The 11947-nt window shown below is 43.2% G+C and overlaps 1 protein-coding gene across 1 annotated transcript in view; it reads right to left on the reverse strand.

Annotated features, from left to right (window-relative positions):
* TSPAN9 (tetraspanin 9) overlaps positions 1–10039 on the reverse strand; it is a 1047344-nt gene extending 1037305 nt beyond the window's left edge. Inside the window, exon 1 of the mRNA XM_078673949.1 lies at positions 9576–10039. The gene's annotated coding sequence lies outside the window, so the exon portion shown is untranslated. The remainder of the gene's footprint in view (positions 1–9575) is intronic.
* Between the last annotated feature and the right edge of the window lie 1908 nt (positions 10040–11947).

Here is an 11947-nt window from a genome sequence, read left to right on the forward strand (position 1 = left end):
CTTTCCTCCCTCGGATGTCTGTGGGGCTCGGGCATGGCCGCCACCAAGGGACCGCCTTACTGCTTCCTGGCACTCAGTAACACCTCAGCAGTGCTGCGTGAGAAGGCCACTTGGAGCTCACTGTGAGCCTTTGTAAGGTGCCTCACGAAGCGTTGAGGGCAGCTGCGGTTGCCACGGCCTCTCATGCAATGTTTAATTTGTGATAATAATACTGCACGTAGGGTCTCAGCTCTATCCCTATGAGCCTGTCCCAGGTGCTACGAACCTCCAGGCTGACGAGTCTTCCGTCTCATACTTCCTTTTCCGCACCGTTATACAGTTCTTGGTTCTAGCAGGTTATTTTCCATCTATGCCGCCTTCTTTTGCTCTTTGTGATTCAAACGTTGGACATGTATTTTACCAAGCTATAAGGAGGGTCAAACACATGTTAATTGTGTCATTTTTGTGTTTTACCCTCACAAGGATTTTGTCTCTTGCTTGAGAGGGGCTTATACTCCCCCTTAACCAACAGCCCAATTTCTCACACTATTAGTAACTAAATTCAAAGTTTGGATGTAGTTGCAATCCCCTCCTTTTTATATAGGGTGGTGGGAATTCCATGAGAGCATTCCATATTTCACATAAAGCCTTGGAATCATCATCAGTAGGCTCATATTAATATGCAAATGCAATGGATCTGTTTTTGATTCTTTCTCCTCTACATATGCCTCGTTCTCACTTGCTCTGCGTCAAAGACTGATGATGAAAAATACATCTCTGTTCCCTAAAATGAGTGCCGGTGCCCACTATATGCAAGCACCGGCATAAATTAAGCACTATCTCATGTTGAACGGTTATGTTCTCCAGTTATGTATGAAAACTCTGTGCCCATCCCCACCCTCCCCCCACGTGGTATCAAAGCTGTGCTGCGAGGCTCTCCAGATGGGAGGGAGCCATTCATGATGTAATGTCAAGGTGTTGCTGCACAAGCTTCTAGAAACTCTATCCACCTTCAATACACTTTACTCTGAATGTATCTCACGGTGCCGATCTTTTACCTACTCAATAGAAGGCGTAAGTATAAGTGATTCAAGCAGATTTTCTGATCTCTGTCACAAAACACTATCAAGTGTCCTCCTTACATGACTCAGTTACATTTGTTCAGACTTACTTTTGCATACAATTTACAATTCCACGGGCACGGGTAGGGAGACAAAAGCACTTTCAGCACTTGTCACTCCAACCTCGTTGATCTTCTTCTTGTGTCTAGTTTCATCAGTGCGCGCACACAAATATAACATTTTCTTTGCCGTTAATAGCTCCTTGTTCAGAGAGGAATAGATCATTAACCACGACTCCTGACACACTTTTTCTCTCTTACATCCTAATTTTAATTTGTCTCTAATCCTCTCCTTGAGTGCCGGTCCAAACTTGCATTTTGAAACCAGCATCTTAAACATGGTCACATGTTCTTCATCCATCTCCCCATCTCTGTTTGCGGACTTTAAAGAAGTACCTTTTAAGTACCTTTTAAGTATAGTGAATGGTTGTGAAAAACTATTAGAAACTCAATGTCCCAGAATCCCTAGCAGCTGTTCTTTTCATATCACTCCCAGATTTGCTCAGAGTAACTGTTGCCAGACGAGCACTTCAGAAACTTTCAATGCTTTGTAAATACAGGGCAGATATAAGGTAGCAACCCGCCTCTTATAGAGGCACAGCGGATACTTTGTTTATGTATCGTTTAAAGGAAGAATCCACCAGCAAAATAGGGGTGAAGCCAGCTGCCCGGTCAAATACGGGGAACATCCCCGCAGAGGGGGCCTAGGAGAGCAGGGCTCGTTCTGTCCCAGCTCCGGCTGTGATGGCTGACTCGTGCTTGAGCGATGTGGTGCTGCGGGTGTCCGTGGAGTCACTGCAGGTGGCTCCCGGGTTGATGGCGGCCGCCGTGGGAGTGGTGCTCGGAGTCGTCGCGGGGACCCTGCTCTGCTTCTTCGTGTTCCTGCCCCGCTTGAAAAAGAAGGTAGCGTGCTCCACAGTCGGGACTGACTTTACAGCTTAATAATCTCCGCATTCTTACCCCTCTCAGAATCGCTTGCATTTGACAGATTGCATTCCAGTGGAAACCACATTGTAGATGGTGTCATTAATGTTTATGCGCTCTTGTATCTTATTTTATTCCTCTCTCTTTTTTAGTAGGAGCCACTCTTCTAGATTGCTTTATTAAAGTACATATTTATAGATTTGCTAATCTGTGCACATGATTGTAGTTGATTTTAATTTAGCAATACAAAGATTGACAAAACATTCAGGGGAAACAAATCAAACTTTGTCAACAGATGAAAATTCGGGAGTGCAGGACAGCGCTCCTTGAATTGCAGCATTTCATAGACTTTGAAACAGCTGGGTAGGAATAACAGTAAAATAGCTCCCACCTTGAACCATATCTTAACCCCTGCGACGCTCATGACGCGCTCAGCTCGTCATGGAGTTTCCATTGATTTCAATGGAAATTGTTAATAAATCTTTCCAGGGCCTTAGCATCCAAGTGGTTAAATAACACCAAGGGACACAGCCCATACTCCCTAGAACAGTTTCCTATACCCTTTCGTCATCCTTCCTTTCACGTATCCATCCACACATCCATCCATCGGTTCTCACGTTCACCCTTTATTCATCCACATTTGCATGCTTCCTTCATTGTCCATCCACTCGTCAGTATATGCATGCATCCATTTATCTTTTTAGCCATTGATCCAGTCACTAGCCCATCACCTATCCATACACCAATCCTCAATTCACTCTGCTACTCATCGTTCCATTGCTCCATCCATCACTCCAATTGGTTCATTCTAAAGTCCATCCATCCTTCCACTCTTCACCATTTCTTCCTTCTTTGTTTCGAAGTTTCCTTAATTCTTTCACTCTTCCTTTCCCCTTCCATTCTTGTCTTTCTTTCTGCCCATCTTACTTTTTTTTTGTAGGAGGCTCTATGTGAGGGTGGCTCTGTGTAGGTGGCTCTTTGTGTGTGAGTGGCTCTATATGAATGACTCTGTGTGGGTGGCTCTGTATGTGTGTGTGTATGGCTCTGTGTGGGTGGCTCTGTATGTGTGTGTGTATGGCTCTGTGTGAGTGTAAATTCAATAGGTCAAGCATATGTGAGCGATTAACCTATTGGCATTGTAAATTACAATGCCATTTATTTAACGATTGAGCTATTGGCAATGTAAATGACAATGCTATTTATATATGATAAAAAAAAGGCATAAGCAATGCTAATAGCTCTACCTTTAATAATGCCGAGACCATTGCATTGTAAATGCTTGTTTGGTGGAAGGGGGCAAACATCAACAAATGGGGGGGCAAGCATCAACAATGGGAAGGCAAACTACATTGATAGGAGGGAGTGGAGGCAAGCAACAACGATGTGAGGTGGTGCAAACAACGATGGAAGGGCAAGCGACGACAACGAGTGGGGGAAAAAGGCAGGTACAACCACCAAAGGGCATGTAACGACGTTGGAGGAAGCAAGAAAAAAAAGTGCCTGAATCTGAGCGCAAACAGCAAAAGGGCACTAATAAAGCAATTAATCAGTACATGGTTTATGCTCCACTGAAGGGACAAACATGCACAGCAAAAGTGAAACCGGCACCTTCTGACCAATGCGAAGCAAGGAAATGAGTCTAGTGATGAAGCCAACAAATGGTAAGTAATAGGCGGGCTTTAAGCCCTCTTTAAGTTTAAGCAAACAAAAGATCTTGTAGGCAACATCACATGCGCTGTCTCAGGTGAAACCTAATAAATGGACTAAAGTAGTAATCATCCAATTCAAGTGGAAGGGAGTTGAAAGCTTTACGTCGGAGTGACAAAATGGAGCAGAGAAAGTAAAAGGCCGAGAGTGAAAGAATAAAGAAAAGCCATGGAAAATTGCTATTGTCACTTGTTGGCTGAAGTGTTTGGTGTCAAGCATGAAGTTCTAACTGAGCACTGCTCCGATTGGTGTATTATTGCAGTTCTTCTAAGACATGCAACAGTTTCAAAGTGTTTGAGGAAACTGTAGTGCATTTGCATGTTCCTTCACCTGGAGCATTGTTCCTGTCCTCCATATGGTGTTAATGGAACCATTTTATTGTCTCGGTTTGATATGTGCATATTAATCCAGAACCAAGCATTGGCAAAACCAATACGTCTAGAATAGGCTACCAGGCTTTTGTTTTGGTTTTGCCAATGCTCGTTTTGTAATTGAGTTTGTATACTTTTATTGTTGGGGGTTCTGCTGAGCAGTTGCCATTTTTAAAAAAAATGTAATGTCTAAAACAAAAATCCTTTTTTGGTCTCGAAAAGCACACTTTTACATTGTAGCCCCAGGCACTGAAGGGAAATACTTTGTGTGCAGATGTGCTCCTTGTGAAAGAGTTGTCACAGTGAAGTTAGCCAGTGTCTGAGGTGGACTGACCCATTGCCCTGGGTTGCATGCTGTAGTGAACAGAAGAAAATTGTGAATGGCACAACAAGCCAAAGAATGCAGATGGTTGGCTAAAAGTTCCTGTAAGTAAGTATGTTAGGTATATAATTTTAGTAAGACCAAAAGATTTTGGTTAACGCCAGACCTAAAAAAAATGGTGTGGACTAAGTCTGCCAACATTTGTTCATGGGCCTGCAATGCAAGTCACTCTAGAAGCATGGACGAGAGCGACAAAAACTATAGGTTGGACGGGCAGGGTCACAAACACCACAATGCTCTGAGAAGGGAGTAGATTCAAGGAACTGCATGAACTAAAAGGGGGTGAGAACTGGGACTTCTTGGGCATTTCCACGAAAGAGGACGTAACGGACAAAGGGGAACTCAAAACCTGGACAACGCTTAGTCAGGAATATGACCTACACAAATCCCAATTCATCAAATATGCACAGCTGCGCCATGCATGGCAGGCAGAGGGTATACAGTGTGCAAGCCTCCCAATATGGGCATTCCTCGAGTTAAGACATATTCGGAGACCATAATCGAGACACAGGGGATAATACTGGGAACGACATCGCTGGTCGACCCTAGATTCGCCATACTAGGAATCCCGAGTGAGTAGGACATTACTAGGGCCCAACTATTCTTCGCCTCCCTGGGACTGGCAGTGGCCAAAAGAGATGTGGCCAAGCGATAAGGAGTGGTGGAGAATCCCACGATCCAGGAATGGACAAGAGGGATGGACCTCTATATGGCCGCTGAACACACCACATACCTAAGTAGGGCCTGCCCCAGAAAATTCTGCAAAATATGGGGTCCGTGGAGACGACACTTTGGGATTGACCTATGGGAGGATACACAACTCACGTTACAAGCCACACAGGAGGCCCCTACGGTTAGCAACGGAGAACGGCGTTCCATACTCCTGGGCCCAAAGGGGAGAGTAGATGTTATGAAAGAGCAATGGTACCAAAACAAATTAACACAAAGTAATGGGAAGGAGATGGCAGGGTATCTATGCGACCAACAATTATAGTATTGTCTGTTGAATGTATTGAATATCTAATAATGAAAAAGAGTTATAAGAAAAAAAATGAATGGTTCCAACATGCAAACTAGGAGCGCCCTAAAAAAACTATGAACTCAAAAGGCAATTATGATGGACAAAGAATTAATTCTTTGAAATTGGAAAGGTCCTGGCCAGGCAGATGTTAGAGAATGAATGAAAGAATTTCCTCAATGGGACACCCTTAAGAAGGCGACATTCACTGAAAGAAACAGACTACACTTTTTAATGGTGTCCAAACAAGATTTATCAACTTTCTTAGCCAAAATATTTAAGAGCGTATTTCAGAATATATAGGTATCTACAAAAATAATTATTAGTACGTATTTGTATATTTGAATGACTCGAGTTCCCTAAATAATTTTGCGTTCTGACACCCTGCACTGCAACTCCCCTCCTTGGTTACTACAGACCTTGTTATCAGAATCAAGAAAGTGACAGCAAATCTGTGCTTTCTGTTGCTGGTACTGAGCATTGGATTCATGTCGGAGCTCAGAAATTTATAACAGAGCAGTAATGCATTAATATGCATGCATTATCTTGATTTGGTGTGTAATGTGTGCAAGTAACTTGCATTATAATTGCAAATGAACGCCAGAAATAAACATTTGACTGTCTGATGCATGTGTTTGCAACCTGCCCCAACAGTGCAACAGACAGGCCATCTGGGATTGGGGGCACTGTTCCTTAGGCTCGCACTAGGTAGGACTAGTGAGCTGTCACAGGCTGGTCTGTCCTGGCATTGCCTAGGCCCAGGTGTTGGCTTGTCAACAATGCAATGCAAAGATCGGCCACTATGTTCAGGAAAAGGAAAACTGGCATATTTTTAAACAAGGAGCAAAAATCTGATTGTCTTTGGTGTTAAAACGTGAGAACGAGTCTGCTAATTAAAATAAGATCCACTTACTAAGCTCACATTAATAGTAGGAAGCAAGTACACGCAATGATAAATGCAGGAAAAGTATGCTACAGCCAACAGAAATGGAGGAAAAGTAAGTGGTAAGCACAGGACCCAATGGAAAAGCATGGAGGCAAGGTGTAAGCCCTTAACAGTTTTATATTAAATGCAAACAATTTCACAAACCTAAAAAAATCAAGAATAAAACAGAGACATGCAGAACTAGCCATTTTAATGGAGAGCAGTTTAGTTTATGTAGAAGCTAGCGATGCCACGAATTGGGAAATGTTTGCCATCCTAATTTATCTACTCCTTGTTTTCTTTAATTATATGTTCTAATCATATTCATTTTCAAGATAGAACCCAATAAAAACACTGGCTCTGAATGCTGAAAGAAAATTCAATTGAAAGGGCAGAGGCATTTATACAAAAACAGTATTCTAGTATAGCATAAGCAGTGTAATTGGAAGTATAATGGGTGGAGTTGGGAAATTTGGGGTGGGGTGGTCATTTGCTTCATTTTTCTGCTCTTGCAGTTTCCTTTATAAACTATTGTGATCTTCCACCCAATTCCATCAGGTTCAACTGAAGCAAAACAAAACTGTGGCCCCAAATGCAGGACTTAACTGACAACACTTTGGTTTTCTTCCCCAACTTCTCAGGTAGCCGCCGGCTGTCTAAGACTCAGAGTAAGGTGGAAATGCGGTACCAGGGATTGTGTGCACAACATGAAAGTGGACAGATAAAAATTGAGAATTCCATAAAAGGTAAAAGTCTTCAGTGAAATCGAGTACCACTTGGAGAAAGTTAATGTCAGTCATTGAGTCCCATATTTAACATTTGATCCCGAGATCATGTTAAACTTACTGAGGTTCTTCTCCTATAACTTGAAGCTTCAACAATGTGGCATTGTGGGAGCCACCTTAATTCTTCCAGAGGTACCATTGTCAGAGCCAGCTAACACTGCTGATCACTCTCCTAAGGAGACCTTATTAATAAAATATACAGTACGTTACCTCCCACTTGCGATGGTAATACTCAAAGCCACCATTTGTCTTGCTTTCCACAAGCAAACCACATTATGTTGTCTATTTGAACCCACCTGCTGTATTAACTCTCCTACTTTAGGTCATTGCTTAACTCTACCATCGTGTAGTAATGCTCCCCAGGAAGTGTGCTCCCCATTTTGTAAACACCTGACCCTACGTTGCCACCTTCTAGATAGCTTTTTTGGGGGGGGGATATATCTTTATTAGATTTTGTTCCCATGTAGTATTCACATGCAAGATAATATCACATTAGTAGAGATAGCTTTATTAAAATCTTAACTCCTTCTTTGTGATTCACTCTGGTGTGTGAGCTGTGACAGAGGTTTGCATCATAGACAGCAGTCGACAATTCATAATAGTTCTCCAATACCCAAGGTCCCATTCCTCATCTGTAACGATGACTTTGGGACCAACCAAAATATACCTAACCCAACAAAAGAGAAAACTCACACATTATAAATCTGTTTGGAAAGTTCACATAAAATAATACCATTAGGGAAAATCAGAGGAGGTTTGAGATCCCTTGAGACTCAAACATATTGCAGTCATCCAACTGAACCAAAGCCAAAAATCAACAATCACTATATTAAACATATTGATTGTTACGGATAAATACAATGACACCATACCCCCATGACTCCAGTCAATAAAAAATACAACCATACAGAAACGCTGCACAGAATTCCAAGAGCACTGCAAGGCCATACAGATTCTAGTGGCATAAGATAACCTAAACAATAAAGGATGGACCGTCCTTGACCATAAGAACCTCCTTAACCATCCTGAGTACCATGAGGAGGTCCCACATACCTGCTTTGAATGTTCCTTTAGGAAGTGTCAAAAGCCTTGCTGAACCCTATGGGGGCGTGGTGTAAATTCAGAATTTCACAGTGGACAAAACTGAAGTGACCGCTGCTGTTAAAGGTGAACTTGCCATTCCCTGGTTCCAAGGCGTTCCATTATTCTTACTAACACAAATGATTTTATTAACGATTTGTATTGTGAATTTTACTGCTAAGCTGACAGGAACAGGCTAGAACTGTTCTAATTAAATAAAAAAGAAAAATCAAATATTGTTTATGTGGTCTTTAACCCACATCATATGTCAGTCTTAATAAAACCAAAACCACCTCCTGGAGTTTCCCCCAATGTATTTGTTTGGGAGGCATCAAGAAGACACACAACCGTAAACATTACCCTGCTTGAAGAATGTTCTTCTGCAGGGGCACCAGGTATGAAGGCACATAAATGGCATTAGATACCGCTGTGGATGAAACTTACGTGGGCATTAATATGATGCTCTCCTTAACATGTTTAGTCTCCTAACAGACAATCCGCTGAATTAAGCAAAAAGTTAATCTAAATATTATTCAAAGAACAGCTTTGTATCGTCCTTTAATAAAAAATGTTATCTCGCGGTACCTAATTATTGAACCGACTGATTTCTATCAGTTAATGAATTTGTCATCTTGGAAAATATTTTTGAGTGATAATCGCAGTTCACCAGCTGGAACCTCGGTGTTTCCAGCCATGTTCCTTCGACTTTCTGTGCTCAGTACAATGAGCACCGCTAATTGCGTAATAACACCCGTTTTTACAAGTCTTTGGGACATTAGCTATATAACATATATAAAAATATAAAAACGCATAAATAAATTACTGAGAAAGCGCCGTCTAAGACGTCACGCTTCCCTTGTACGTACACGGGCATTACATATACCCTTTTTAATGTATACACGCTGTTTAATGTGTTTCAGATGTTTACTTCATGTGACAGTTCAGTTCATCTCCTTCAGAACTGCCCCCGGAAACCCGACAGAGACACAGCAACAAGCTTCCATCCCATGAGTAACCCCAAGATGCGCCCCCTACAGCTCGACTGCATAAGTGCAGCTGGGGCTAAAAGCCACAGACCGGTTACAGCAACAAAGCAAACCTAAAAGTACCTCAAGCTATAAACACAGGAAGAAATGTTCAAGACATTACGCTTTGCAGAATCTTTGGTACTTAAAACGTAGCTGCAAAAACATCCCTTCTACATCTGCAGCCCATTGAAGCGCGTGCCACCCTTTCACAGCTCGCGCACAGCAGACTAACAAGTAAATATAAGTTTCAACTCACCGCCGCGGATCCCAGAGCTCAGAAACAAGGAAGCAGCGGCGAGCTGGAGAAAATGAAACCGCAGAGATGCGAGGCTCCCAAAGTTCCCTGGAGGCGCGGGTTCATGAAGAAAGAAAAGTCCCTGGCAGAGCAGCTAGGTATCCTGTCGTGTTTTTTTAACGACTCAAGGTCTGCCCTGAAACTATTTGTCCACCGAAAATGACGAAAAGCGAGCGGAGGGGGAGGAATGCTGCCTGCTCTTCCTGCTTGAATGGCAATTACTTGCTGCAGCTCAAGCTGCTGGGAGAGGAAATGGGGGTTGGGGCGGGAGGAGGACGGGCAGGGAGGGCGCAACAGGCGGACTGCTCAGCGAGCTGCAGCAGGGAGAGAGCCCTCCACCGCCGCTCCCGTCCGGGGGGCGCGCATTCTTACGATTCCCAGCCACACAAGGGTTCAGGCGCACTCGCAGCCCTCCAACTGATGTCTTTTTATCTCTTGACGCGCTGCGTATTTGTCTCTTTTATATATAGCGCGCGCTGCGCCCCGGAGCATTCTCAGACAGCCTTGCAGTGTTCCATCCGGCGGAATAAAAACACCGGGTTAGGTGGGGTACGTGCCAAACGGATCTTTGTCATTAACTTAAAAAACAATGTATGGCGGTGACATACCTTTAGGGGCCCGCTGGTAAAACATTGTCAGTTTCACCACAAAAACAGCTGTCGTCTCAAAAGTCTCCTTTCTGGGAAAAAGTGCGTTATACACACAGCGAGGAGCAGTCGCATCTGTTAGTATGTAAACACAAACCATATACACTGTGGTGAATAAACATCTTTGCCTATCTCACCCGTCTTACTTCTGAGGTGAGACACAAGTACACACAGATGAGGTTATTGCTCCCCCCTTGTACCTCTGCCCTTGGGCAGGACCTGAAAGCATCCAGATGTGTGTTATTGTTGGTTCCACTGCCCTACCTCATTCCAGATGTGCAGTCCTAGTCGTAAAGTCTTGGAAAGGTTGGTCACTGACACAACCAGCCCATGGGTCACCACTGTGCTTTGCCAGGGAGTCTTAATTTTAAAGTGAAGTGGGTTAAAGCAAGCACATACAAAGCACACAGCGTTGACTGTTGTATACTACATTAATACAGTAAAAGACAACATGTTTAGGCGCTCATACATATTCACGTGGAGCTACAAAACCTTCTGAATACCAGCATACCCACCGGCAGACAGACCAACAGACATTTATCTACGCCTACGCTGCGTAACAGAGCACAGATATCAGCAGACAAAGGCGCTTATGCACACAAATGAACAAATATATAGGAAGGCAGTAATGAGTAAAGACCAAAATTCCTAGAAGCATCTACACACAAAGGACCAAAGACATGCAGCCACTGAAAGTACAAATTCAAACAGATGAACATGTACACAAACGCATAGAACAACAGGCACACAAGCATCAATTTTCACTGACTATACCTGCAGTGATTCTTATCCACAGACAATCAGACATATATGCACTCTTTCCAAAAGACATATAAGTTCCCATGCACACAGACATACTACAGGTACCCATGGGCACAGACCAACAGACATTGAAACACCAGTGCATACAGGCCATAAAATATGCAGTCACATATACATAACACAAGCCCCTATTTATACAGAGGGCACACACAAGGACAGCAAAGAGGAACGCCACTGACTATACTCCTATAAACATCCATACAGTTGCTGACAACACACGTGGTGGAGGGATGCATCATGAAAAGATGCATACATAATTGATGTTGGAGAAATCCATGCTTAATGTTCAAACCTCTGCACAAGTCAGGTCTAATAAAGAGAAAGGAGCGTAGATCCAACTAGCTTTCAATCCAAGGCTTCTCTTTGGAGAAATAATGTCTACTAGACAGCAGCAGACACTCTGACAACCAAAAACACAGTCTAGTGCCCCCAGTTGAATGAATGAATATTAGGATTTGTAGAGCGCACAGCTACTGCTAGCGTGTCCCTTCGCTTAGGCACAGCATTGGGGAGGGGGAACCAGATTAGCCATTGAACAGGTGGGTTCAGCTGTTTACGTAAGGTCTTAAGGTCAGGGATGGCTCTCAGAGCTACTGGAGCTCGTCCCAGTGTTTAGCTACCAGTACTAAGCAGGCAGAACCACCCCATTGTTTCATCTGGTTTAGGAGATACATAACAGATGAGCTGCCTGGGACCTCAGTAGTCTATTAGGATAGTAAGGGGTCTGTTTGTCCTGCAAGTATTTTGGACTGGCCTGTTAAAGGCTGCATGTGCTACCGTCAGTTCTTTGAAGATCACCCTTTTCTTAACAGGCAGCCAGTGTAGCTGTCTTCAGTAATGAGAAATTGATGCACGTTTAGGCAG

This window comes from Lissotriton helveticus, chromosome 1_1, assembly GCF_964261635.1.
Source record: "Lissotriton helveticus chromosome 1_1, aLisHel1.1, whole genome shotgun sequence".
NCBI classification, from domain to species: domain Eukaryota; kingdom Metazoa; phylum Chordata; class Amphibia; order Caudata; family Salamandridae; genus Lissotriton; species Lissotriton helveticus.